Genomic DNA, 12,819 nt, shown 5'->3' with positions numbered 1-12,819 from the left:
CCTCCTCCTCACTTTTTGTTTTAGCTGTGTCTTGTTGCGCTGATTGGAGCTGAAGAGATGTCTGGAGATCTGTGACCTGGAAGCACTTTATATTCTCTTTTGTGGAAGGATCAGTCCCTCCCCCAGCTATGGTCGCCTCCAGCAGTGAATGAGTCAGCTTTTCAGGTCATCCCCTGCATTCCTCTGCCCCTCACTATCTGTCTCTCTCTCTCCCCCTTTCTTTTTGAAAGACAAGCTGGCCCTTTCAACATCCCTCATTCCCTGGTCACCAGGCAAGTGGCTGTGAGCAGTATTTACTGCTCTTTTCCTTGGAGTGAAATCCCTTCTGGGCTCTCAGCTTCACCCCCCCCCCCCCCCGTTCCTGTAAGCAGGGGAGATTCAGGCGCTCCTTACCAGGTTTGTTTTGGCTTCTTCTTTGCTCCTTGGTTTTTGAGAGCTGTTCCTGTAGTCAAGATTTGGTTTTTCACACTGATTGTTCATAAATTAGTTTATAGTCCAGTTCGGTGGTATGAGGTGGGAGTCTGTGCGTCTGCCTACTCTGCTGCCATCTTCAGGTCTCCTAACACTACTCTTTTCTCTGTGCTAACCCATCTCTGCAATCCCCCCATCTTTTCCTCCCATGTCTATTTGAGTTCACAAATTATATTTTGTGGCCTGTGACTTGAGAAATATAACCAAATATGTGCATAAAGATTTTACAGTCCCTTTCTAGAGCATTATAGGAGATGTGTTAGATGCAATGGCTACCCTGTCCCCAAGTCATGAAAGGATGGGGATAAAGACAGGAGCATGCCTGCAATTAGAGAGTCATTAGCTGGGTTGAACAAAGGGACCCCTTTCCTCAGCCACACTGGCTGGTGTGCGGGACAGTCAAAGGCATCTGATGTCTATCCTAGCTCAAACCCCATCCAGCTAGCACCCGTGTGCTGCCCCATTACAGCAGTGCATGTTTCATAATGAGAATGTATTAGTCACTGAGACAACGAGCCACTGAGCTTCATGGTCTATGTGCTTTCCCATGGTTTATGTACAGATCAGTAGGAATAAAATGTGGGATAAGATGCATTACCTTATATATTTATACTTGAGTTTAAAATGTGCTTTGATTTTATAAGGCAGACTGTGACCCACCTTGACGTGTACTCTTGAGGTACCACTTTAAACCAGTTCCCTTTAAAAATAACTTAGTATAATAGTTTGGTCTTCAGAACTTTTAAAGTATTCTTTGATTATCAAGTGTACTGTGCCAAGGAAAAAAGGGAGGACAAAGGGAAGAGGAAGGAGAAGAGAGCCATGTAGGGGAGGTGAGGGAAACAATGGGAAAACAATGGAAGCGGGAAGAGAAGAGAGGAGGAGAGGGGAGGAGAAGGAAGAAAAATAGGCAGTGAAAAAGATGGGTTTGTTTTCACTGGCAGACAGTTATCTCTAAACTTTCACAGAATATGGCATTCTAGGGAGTTGATAGACTTCACAGAAATATTTGAGATACTCACATTTCAAAGCATTGCTCCTGTCATTAATAATCTGTCTTCAAAGAAATGTCTGTAATACCCATCTGACAACAGTGCAAGCTGGTGACAAGTGTGCTAACTGGTGCAGTCTGTCTGCAGGAACACGTGGCAGGGCAAATATTTTTGGACCATGGTACAGTGGGCAGCTTTTTTAGCTCTCAGTGGTCCAGTGGTATGCTATGACCTGGAGAAGATTCATAGTTATGTTCCAAGAAACCTGTGTCAGTGGAGACTGTATCGGCTTTCTTCCTGGCAGAGGTAGAATGACACTATTCAGGCCTGGCCAGGCTCTCATCATACTGAGTTGGTAATATGAAATAATGCACTCCAGACATTAGCTAGGGAGTATGGTGTCAAATTGATATATGTCCAATAATTACTCAAAAGTCAAGTGGGGAAAAAAACAACAGTATTCAAAACTGTTTGAAGGATCAGAGTCAAGTTGTTCTTCTAGATGTTCTCAAGGATCCTCCTGGCTCAGGGAGATCAGAAAGAAGCCAGGTATACACACTTCATTTTATTGGATCCTTGAAGAGTCATTTTTGATGAATTATGCTTTGAAGTTCCAAGATCCTAAATAAATGTTATTATTAGGAAAAGAAAAGGCCTTATTAAACTCAAAATTCCAAAGAAAGGACATTGTTGAGGACAACAATCATGTCATGTTTGTGAGGACCCCAGGAAGAATGACCTGTCTTGCTTTAGTAACAAAACTAATTAGAGTTCACTGTTTTTCATTTTAAAAACATTGTCAATTTTTAAATCACCAGGTTAGGGTCATAGTTCAACCCAAACAGAACAAGTTTAAATCAGTGCACAACATGTTTTGTTAAGCCTCATCCCTTCTTTCATTGTATTCTTTCCCTGCACCATCTTTTATCTCTCATTCAAATTATATTTGACACTATACTTTATGTTACATATGTTGGTATAATCAACTCACTCACTCCTGGAGTTAGGTGGGATAAAAGTTATGTAATAAATAACTTCTTAAGGCCTAAAAGCTTGATTGAACTCTAAGTTCTACATATCAGAAACGTTGTAAGTTATATCACTTTGTACAGAGTTGTATCTTCTCAAATATTAAGAGAAAAAATGAGATCATTCCATCCTACTACATTGAGAAAAATATCTTGCCCTCTACCTACAGTTCCCATCTCTATTTTCTTGATTTTCAGGCTGCAATTACTTGGAATTAACTTGAATATTTCTGGTTACACCCCTTGTCTGAATCATTCAGGTAACATTTAAGAACACACTGTTAGATTCTACATTTAAAGTAGTCTGCCTTTAAGATGTCATAAATCTAAACTCATGGACCTTCGCTGTAGAGAACAATTTACAAATTTGACCCAAAGGCAAGGAAAATATAGGCAAAAATAAAAGAATGGGACTATTTCAAACTAAAAAGCTTCTTCTGGACAGCAAAAGAAACTGACTGCAGAACAAATAGGCAGCCAACTAAATGGGAAATGATATTTGCAAACAACAGCTCTGATAAAAGGTTAACATCCAAAATATATAAAGAACTCACAAAACTCAGCAACAAACAAGCAAACAATCCAATTAAAAAATGGGAAGAGGACATGAACAGACACTTCTTCCAAGAGAACAGATAAATGGCCAACAGATATATGAAAAGATGCTCATCCTCACTAGCTATTTGAGAAATGCAAATCAAAACTATGATATACAACCTCACACCTGTTAGATTGGCTATTATCAACAAGACAAGTAGTAAGAAGTGTTGGAGAGGCTGTGGAGAAAAAGGAACCCTCATTCACTGCTGGTGGGAATGTAAAGTAGTACAACCATTATGGAAGAAAGTATGGTGGTTCCTCAAAAAACTAAGACTATAATACCATATGACCCAGCAATTCCTCTACTGGGTATCTATCCCAATAACTCAAAAGCATTGGTATATAAAGACACATGCACCCTCTTGTTTATCACAGCATTATTCACAGTGCCCAAGGCAGAAATAACCAAAGTGTTCCTCAATAGAGGATTGGATAAAGAAGATGTGGTACATCTATATGATGGAATACTACTTAACCATAAGAAATGACATAGTGCCATTTACAACAACATGAATGGACCTTGAGAACATTATACTGAGTAAAATAAGTAAATCAAAAAAAGCTAATGATGATTTCACACATAAGTGGGATATAAAACTGAGACTTAATGGACATAGATAAAAGTGAAATGTTTATTACTGTAAGGGGGATATAGGGGATGGATGGGGGAAGGGTGTAAAGAGGGACAAATATAAGGTGATGGAAAATGATTTGACTTTGGGGGATGGGTATACAACATAATCAACAGTTCAAATGCTATAGAAATGTTTATCTGAAACTTATATACTCTTATTGATCAAGGTCACCCTGTTAAATTTAATTTTCTAAATAAAATTTTAAAAAAGAAAGGTGTCACATATATATCAACGGAGGCGGTGAGGACATTACAGAGCATATTTTTCAGAATCACTATGTTCTTACCCTAGTCCAGCTTTCTCCTCTTATCTATTTATATTTGAAGCCCTATCTTGTATGTACATATTGTTATAAGCTAGTAACTCATCTCTGGAACTGAATGGAATGTGAATTAATAAACAACTTCTTATTGTTTGAAAATTTGGTGACCTCTAAATTATAAATATCCATGAAATCACAGGCCTTCAAACAGACCCTTTGGCGTTACCACACTGGGAGTAGGCAGAATATTTCCTGTCCCAAAGATGTCCATGTCTTCATCCCAAACCTGTGGATATGTAACCTTACATGGCAAAAGGACTTTACAGATGTGATTAAGGCATTGGACCTTGAAATGGGGATAAAGGTTGTCCTGAATTATGTGATTGGATCCAAAGCAGTCCAAAATTCCTAATAAAAGAAAAGCAGAAGGGTGAGAGTTGGAGAAAGAAAACTGATGATGGAAATAGGAATAAGAGCTAGAGATCTGAAGATGCTACATTGCAGGTGTTGAGGAGGCAGGGCGGGCCTCTAGAAGGCGGAAATGGCAAGGAAACTAGAGCCTTCAGAAGAAATAACCCTGCCAACACCATTTTATCCCAGTGAGACTTCTGACCTCTAGAGCCCTAAGAATAAATTTGTGTTGTTGGAAGTTTGTGGTAATTTGTTACAATAACAATAAGCTAATACAACACTCCTTGAGAATTCTAGATCATCTCCATGTCACATTTGTGCTTATATGTTTTCCCTTTTTCTCTCTTATTCTCTTTTGCCCCACAGACTTTTGTATTATTCATTTTCTTAGCTCCAAATTTGTTTGTGGAGTGTGTACTAGGTTCTACCATCCTGTCCAGAATTGTTCAGTTTTGAACTTCATGCCTCCATTTTGAAATTGACTTATCATCCCTGTTCCACCTTGCTAGTTTGCCCATACTGGACATCACCTTTTATTGTTCGTTTCTTTAACTAGATGATGCCCACCTTCCAAGAGCTGAGAACTTCCCACATCTGCAGAGTGCCTACTGTACAGTCCATCTGTCTCCATGCCTTGGGAGTCAGTGCCATCTAGCAGAACTCCATACAGAGACAGAAACATTCTATCTAGCTGTCTGATGTGGTAGCCACTCGCTGTATGTGGTTCTTGAGCTCTTGAAATGTGGCAAGTGTGAATTTTATTTCATTTTATTTTAATTCACTTAAATTTATTTTAAGTAAACACATATGGCAAGTAGTTACCACAGTGGACAGCACAGCTACGTTTCCACTAAATGCACATTGATAATGATTAATGAAAGCAGTCGTTAGACATCTATAATCCTTTAGCTCAAATCAGCAAATTTTTCTTGAACTGTTGCTTTAGAAGAAAGACAGTCATGATGAGAAGTGTCTGAAAACTAGACATTTATCCATGAAATAGGCTTTGATTACATGATTAGTACTTAAATGAAATTCCCAAAACTATTAAATCCGTGCGCATGATGCCATTACCTTCAGGAACTCATAAAAGAAAATGTCCTTAATTAAAAGTTTTTTGTTTTTTTTTTTGGTGGCTCTGGGGACTTTTAAATGTCTGGGGTATAAATAAACCACATTTGTAGTTGGGTCTGAAGGCATGCCCTTACTTGGTTCCATTCCCAAATTATAGGGGCACTTGCTTACCTAAGAATGCAGGTCTGCCGCAGAATAAGAAAGCATAGCCGCCATGCACTTCTGCTGATAGCTGTGTCCCCATGCTGTTCTCTGTGATTTATCTTCCATGAAATGTCTGTAGATGTAAAAGCCCATGTAAAAAGAAGTGAGTAGGAGATTTGAAACTACCAGGTACTTACTGGCTGCATTAACTAGAGGAAATACAGAGGAAGCCTTGTGAGGAAATCGCTCCACATAGGCTTTGGGCTAGACAGCGACAGGTGAGCTGAGTGATACCGAATGGAAGCTGACATGGCTCCTGGGACAAAAACCAGATGGTTCAGTGGAAGAATGCCGCTCCAGCTTCCTGCTACTCTCTTGCCTTCTGCAGAGAGATTCTGCAGGATTTGAACCAAAATCTTAAATAGAAAGAGACATCAATCAAAATGCTAAATTTAGAACACTTGCATCTGATATCTCTAACCTTTGTGTAGGCATCTATATGGTTAGGTTGCATATATATTGTGACTCAGAAGTAATAAAGTGACCACAGGGACAGTCTGTCAATCAGGGATAATGCTGGTTCAACCCAGAGACAGGATCCAGTATCCCAGTGAGCTTAAATGTTTGTCTCTTCCTGGAGAAGCAAGGAACTCCTTTATTTGGGCATTTCTTAACTGGTTACAAGATTCATTAGTGTCAAACTTGCTTTCCCTTAAAAAATAATAAAGAGGCCCTGGTCAAGTAGCTCAGTTGGTTAGAGCATCATCCAGATAGACCAAGATTGAGGGTTGTCAGGGCACATACAAGAATCAACCAATAAATGCATAAATAAGTAGAACTACAAATCAATGTGTTTTTTCTCTCTCTTACTCTCTTGCTCTCTCTCTCAAATAAATAAATAAATAATAAAGCAAGAAATAACTTTAAAATATAAGAAAATGTACCCAAATGTAAACCTCCAGAATGTATGGTCTATTTGTTCAGATAACAGAACCCATGCAATCGTGTGATGAAAACTCTTCATGCTATCCACATCCTGGTTTTTGCTGCCTTAGAAGTGCTCTTGAGGGATTTCAGAATGGGTCACAGCTTCATGCGCAAATCAACTCATCACATGTCAAATGTTGGAAGTTGTAGACTATTCCAAACAATAACTTAATACCATGCGACAATTATTTTATACCTCTGTAATTTCCTCCTCAAAGGTAGAGGAAACTGAAAGAAACCTTCCCTTTGTTTTGTTTTGTTTTGTTTTTTCCTTTAGGGTATTTCCTTTCCCTGTGTGTTCCCTATTTTCACTGTCCAGGATTTAACAACCTCTTTCACTTCATTGCTCTTATTTGGAATGGAAGATGCTGCCACACAACATTAGATGTGCCTCAAATTGGAGGATGGCCACTCTGAGATCGCAAGGATCATAAGTTTGATTAAGATTGCATTCCAAACCCTGTAAAAAAAAAGGTTGTATTTAAAATAGAAATCTTCATATTCCTTAAGTGGATAACACAATAACTTTTTTGTAATAGTTCACATTTTCTCCAGGTGTAATCATTTGTTTTTATCAAACTTTAAACCAGCACCAAAAAGTTCTTTATTCATTTTCTTGCCAGCTGGGAACACCTAATTCAAAATTTCCCAGTGCTTACAGGAAAAGGAAAAGACAAGAAAAATCAGACACTTCAAATCTGAAAGGTTGCAGATGTCTGAGCCTGATGTGTGCCCGGTGGGTGCTGTGTTGCACTTGGACGGTCCCTTTCAGTTCAGCAAGCAGCAAATGCATAATATTGGGTTTCCTGGGGACATCTGAAAAGCAATACTGCCTACCCTTTCTTCCATTTAGCACACATGGTCATGGGACTTTAAGCACATTAGGAAAAAAGAAGTCAAGCAAAGAAAGGAGAGAGGCCTAATTGAGAAAGAGACCAGGAGTCTGTTGCAGTCAGGAAGGAAAAAATTCAGATGTTCATACTTTTTAAAAAATGATTTATTGTTCAAATTATACTCATTTGCTTTTTAAGAGCAGCCAGGAAAATGAAGTTATTGGTACATTAGAATTTTCCTCTCTGCTGTCATTTCAATTTAATTATTGCTCAGACATCTGTAATGGAAAGAACGAGGGGCTTACAGCAAGGTTTCCAGCGTGGATCTTTTCCTAACTCTGTCCCTGGATAGATGAGGGAACTGGGCCAAGTGACCAAGGACCTCACAGAAGTGGTTTCTTTATCTGAAACAAGGGAGTCTCAATTGTTACGTTACAATGTGGATGAAAGATTTAATAAAGGTATGAATGTGACGCTGAGTCCATGCTCAGCGTGTTAGCCAAGTCTCAGTTGAAGCATCATGTTTTTGAAACTTGAAAGTAAGACAGAGTTTGCTACTTGCACAACCCCAAGTTTAGAGTTGAACTGTTGCATCTTGGAGTTCAAGATGTCGTGAGAGGCCGAGTGATTTGGATTTGAGGAAGAAAAACACTGCCTGGTCACACTGAAGCCCTGCTCTCAAATCGCTGAGCTATATTCTATGAAGGCAACAGGCAGAATGAGACACAGGTTTAGGGCTTCAAGACACCATTTCGTAAGAGGCTGAGATTCTTCTCATGGTCTCAGAAAGACGGAAAGACCTGCAAAGCCCTCTCCAAATGTGGAATTTACTTAGAACAACTTGGAATATTAAAAAAGCTGCCATTCAGGATTTTAGGGAGGGAGGGGAGCAGAAGAGAGCCCAGATCAGATGGGATGGAGTTACAGAATTGTACAGTTAACAGGTTTGCTTACTCGTCATCTGGATTCTTATGCACCATAAGTGAGCACCAACCAAACACTCAACACGAACATTAAGTTAATCCTGACCTGGATCAGCAGAAGTCTGTATTCAGAGCCTTTAAATAAAATTAGAAGTTTTGTGAGTTTTGTTTTTGTTTTTTTTCAAATAGACTCTCTTCCAAGTGACATTTGTAGACATAGACATGGGGCCATTAAAATTTCTTTCTTCCTTTTGTGCTTTATTCTACAATTGTTTGGACTTCTAGAACCAGGTAGAAGTAGAGAAATCTCCTGCATTGCATACAAAAGTGTGCTTTGGCTTGGAAATCTGGTCCAGTTGACACTGTGCCAGTGACCCTGTGTCCAGCTTATGGCACTTAGGCCTTGATTATAACCTCTGACAGTTTGAAAAGAGCAACAGATCTTTTTAACCAAAGGGGATGAAAGGAACGCCTTTATCTACCACTCATGTATTCTTTCCAGTTCTGATCATCGATTTGGTCAGCAGTAGCCACGCCAGGCTAGAATTTTTCTATTGGTCAAACTCTGTGGCTCCTGCTCCTCCTACAATATTTCCCAGTGGACTAGGTTTCCTCATTAATCAAACTTGACTGTATTGTATTTCCTGGTTCAGCTGTTCACGTTGCCACCCTAAGGTTGGGGTACTAGCAGTCAGCATTAATCATAGGACATGCTACTCTCAGGGTTGGAGTTGCTTTGAGGATGACATCTTGTGTTTGCCTGTAGTTATGCTTTTTCCCTAAAGAAATCTATGGTTAGATTGGGGGAAGGGGAGCCAGCTCCTGCTTGATGTTTAATAGCTTGGTCATTATGAGGGATCCTGTAAAACCCCCACCGCCCACTGTTATGTAGGTGTTTGGTAACCATAAAACCTGCTGTCTCTGCCACAGCATATTAATTGGCTCCAAGTTTAAGGCAATCTACAAGGATTTTAATTTACTTCTCACCTGTCTTCTTACCTAGTTCCCACACAATTATCCCTGGAGACTACTGAACCATTTTTGTTATTCAGCCATGAACCGTTTTTTAAATCGCATTGTGTCGAGGTAATGAGAGCAACCAGCAAAGGTGACACAAGAGATTGTTGGCTGTGGTTGTCAGGCCCTGTGCTGAGTGTCAATCACATTGTATGCTTTAGTACTAAACACTGCCTCAGCTTTGTGGCCCAGGGCTGTGATTTAGCATCTGAAATAAGACAGCTGAGCTGTGTTTTTCCTGCTGTACTTCCAGCCAAGGCCTCTGTGCCTACGACTTCGAGGCTTCTGTCTGGAGCTGATATTTGTTGAATTGTGTCCTGCTTTGGGGAGAAAATGCGGGTGTCCTCTGAGTTAGCCTGTGGGAAGTACATGTTGATATTCCTCCTATCTTTTTGGGTTTCCCAGAAACAGATTCCCATGCAAGGATTTGAGTGCAAGTCAGTTACTTGGGAGGTGGCTCCAGGAATCACCAGGAGAGGTGGGGGAAGGGAGACTAGCAAGAGAAGACAGGCAGTGAAGTGTGTGTTGTCAGGCTAGTTTTCACCGTGGGGACTGGAGCTTAACCCCCTCTTGGCAGCACTGGGAACCAGGATAGCCATATCCCACCTGACAGGCAAGGGAGTTGGGCTGAAGGATGCTTCCAGAAGCTGTTAATTCTCCAGCACTCTTGCTTGCGGTGTCTGCTGGAAGAAAGGGCTGCAGAGGCCAGACAAAAACCCTGGCAGAAAAATGCAGGTGCTGGCAGGTGAAGTCAGGCCTCTGTGTACCGATGGTAAGGCTTGGGGAAGGAGGCGAGGTCGAGCAGAGTCTTTGCTCCACCAATCTACAACCGAGGGACCAGGACACTAGCGGGAAAGCAGAAAGCCCCGTTACATATCATAGGTACAAAGGACCCGGAGAGGCTCTCAGCCAACCCTCTTAATTCCATATAGAAATACTTTCTACAGCAGTCAGCCAGCTTCCACCCACGCACTCTAAATGACGGCGGGCTCATACGTCCAAGCTGCCCGTACCATGCACAGGTGGTTCTAGTTGATATTTTACCTGGTGCTTTCTAAAAGTCCATGTTTGGTTTAAACGACCATTCAGTCTCTATTTACTAAACATCTCCTGGTATTAGGTACAGTGTGAGGTCCTGAAAGTCGCAGGTAACATCGCCCCCAAATCCCTCACGGTTTTGTGTCAATAAGAGGGAGGCACAAGCAGAGATTATTCTCATGCAGAATAGGGTGCCCCCAGTGCACCAGATATATGCTACAGAAAAGGGAGCGAGTATCTCCATGAGTAGGGAACGTGAAGCAGTTAGAGGAGGCTTCAAAGAGGAGGTGAGAGCGATTACAGGTGAGAGAAGGGGATTAAGATGTACTCCACATGAACTCAATCATGGTAACAGCCACATCAGAGTCCCCGAGTGTCCATGCTCCAAAAACCATACATGCCAAGAGCAATTCCCACACCTACAGAATGAACAGTTCACCAGGATTTTAACCAGAGTCCTACTTATAATGGGACTAAGAGGAATGGCTTATTCTCTACTTTAAAAAGTATAGAACTTTTTAAGGAAAATGTAGGTGTGTTTTCTTCTATTCAGTTTTTCATGCCTATCAACTTCTTACCCACGTGGCTGCAAATGTTTGCACCTAATACCTAATAGGTTTCAGTTCTGTAAGTTTCGTTTAAGTTTCAAATTGTCTTTCCCCACCATTTTGTAAATTCCCACCATTTGTTCTACTCTATCACCTTTTGACATCTACTTCTACATAAGGTAATAATTATCCACACTAAGCTAGGACTTCCACATAACTGCCTAACTACTTCTATCAATGATAGGCCGTCCGTATCCTCCTTCCTCCCCTAAATGCCTTTAAAATTACTGTACCAACCATACACCAGGCTGCTCTCCCTTACAAGACAGCCCAGCAGGTTTTCTTGCAATAAAGCCTGTTACACTGGTCTTTCAGACTCCGAGTGATTCTATCAATACCTAATACATATAGATACTTAGGAACTACCAACAGCCACACTGCTTTCAAATAGATCCTATAAAACATAGTTCAAATCAATCACCCATTGGTCTGGATAGTCTGTGATTGAAGAGTGCTGACCACTGTCACTTACTGCAAGAGGCTCCCTAGGGAACATGAAAAATAAAAGCTAAGTCACGATGTAAAAAGGTGGATCTAGAAAACATGTTCGCCAAATATAGGTGTGACTGAAGTTTATATTTGCATATATGTATACATGCAAGTGTGTGTGTGTGTGTGTGTAGTTTTTGTTTATATTGATCCTAAAAAATGAATGAAATGAATTGGGATATGACTCCCTGAAGTAAGAAGTTTATTTTCAACCATTTTATTCATTTTAGAGAGAAAGCAGAAGAAGGAAGTCAAGATCTTATATAGAAAAAATGTCACAAACTAGCTGTTCTATGTGACAAATTCAGGCATAGATGTGTTTTGCTTGGCTCACACAGTGTTCAACCACATAGAGTTTTAAACATGCGTTAGTTGACATCTTTTAAAAATAAGAATAGTGTACTTCAAAATCCAGTTTTCCGAATTCTCTTGGAATATCAAAATCTCTGCCATGCTGAGCTCATATGTCTCAGGACAATATGCAGTTAGAGCACCAGTTGCTTGTTCCTTTGGACAAAGCTTATACTTTCTTGTTGGTTATGCTCCATCCCTCCTTTCACTGGGGAGGGTCATTCATCATGCATCATTTCACCCTTGGCTTCTTTCATTGCATTACCTGCCTGGGCTCCACAAATCTTCAAGATAGCCAGAAACGACTAAACTAAAGGGATGAGAAACGTAGGGGCTTAGCTTAAATACCTAAGACTGGGTCATTTCGTCTTTAGTTACTTAGGTTCTTCATTAACTTAGTTAAGTGCTTAATTAAGTGCCTAAATCTTAACTTAGGTACTTCATTAACTAAGTTAAGATTTAGGTAATTAAGTTTTATTCTATAGGTTGGCATTTCACTGATAAAACTAGAAGATGCCCCAAGAGCAAATGCATTTCATGGTAAAATACATTTGAGAAACACTCCCTTTTTTTAAGTCTCCGGTGTGTAGTAGAGCAGCAAACTCTCTGGGAAGTAGCATGACATGTAAACTTGCATGCCTTTGGTTAGAAAATCCCAGACCTATGGAGGTTTTAAACAGTAGAGGGACTTGATCAGAGATATGGATTGGCAAGTTAAATCTGTTAACAGTGCAATTCCCCTAAAAATAAGAGTTAAAAGTTAAAGAAGTGCCATCTACATCTTCCATGATCTTCTTGAGTCTTACAAGATGTTCTGCATTGAACCTCTAATTTTCTTATCTAGAAACAGATAATAGCAATACTTTCCTATTCTGATGTATGGGAGTGTCACATGAGACAGTGCACGTGAAAAGGAAATGTTAGCTATTCATGCTCGTATCTTGTATCTTCTTCTT

Source organism: Saccopteryx leptura, chromosome 2, assembly GCF_036850995.1.
Source record: "Saccopteryx leptura isolate mSacLep1 chromosome 2, mSacLep1_pri_phased_curated, whole genome shotgun sequence".
Lineage (NCBI taxonomy): Eukaryota > Metazoa > Chordata > Mammalia > Chiroptera > Emballonuridae > Saccopteryx > Saccopteryx leptura.
The sequence above is the reverse complement of the archived record's forward strand: the minus strand, read 5'-3'. Positions refer to the sequence as shown.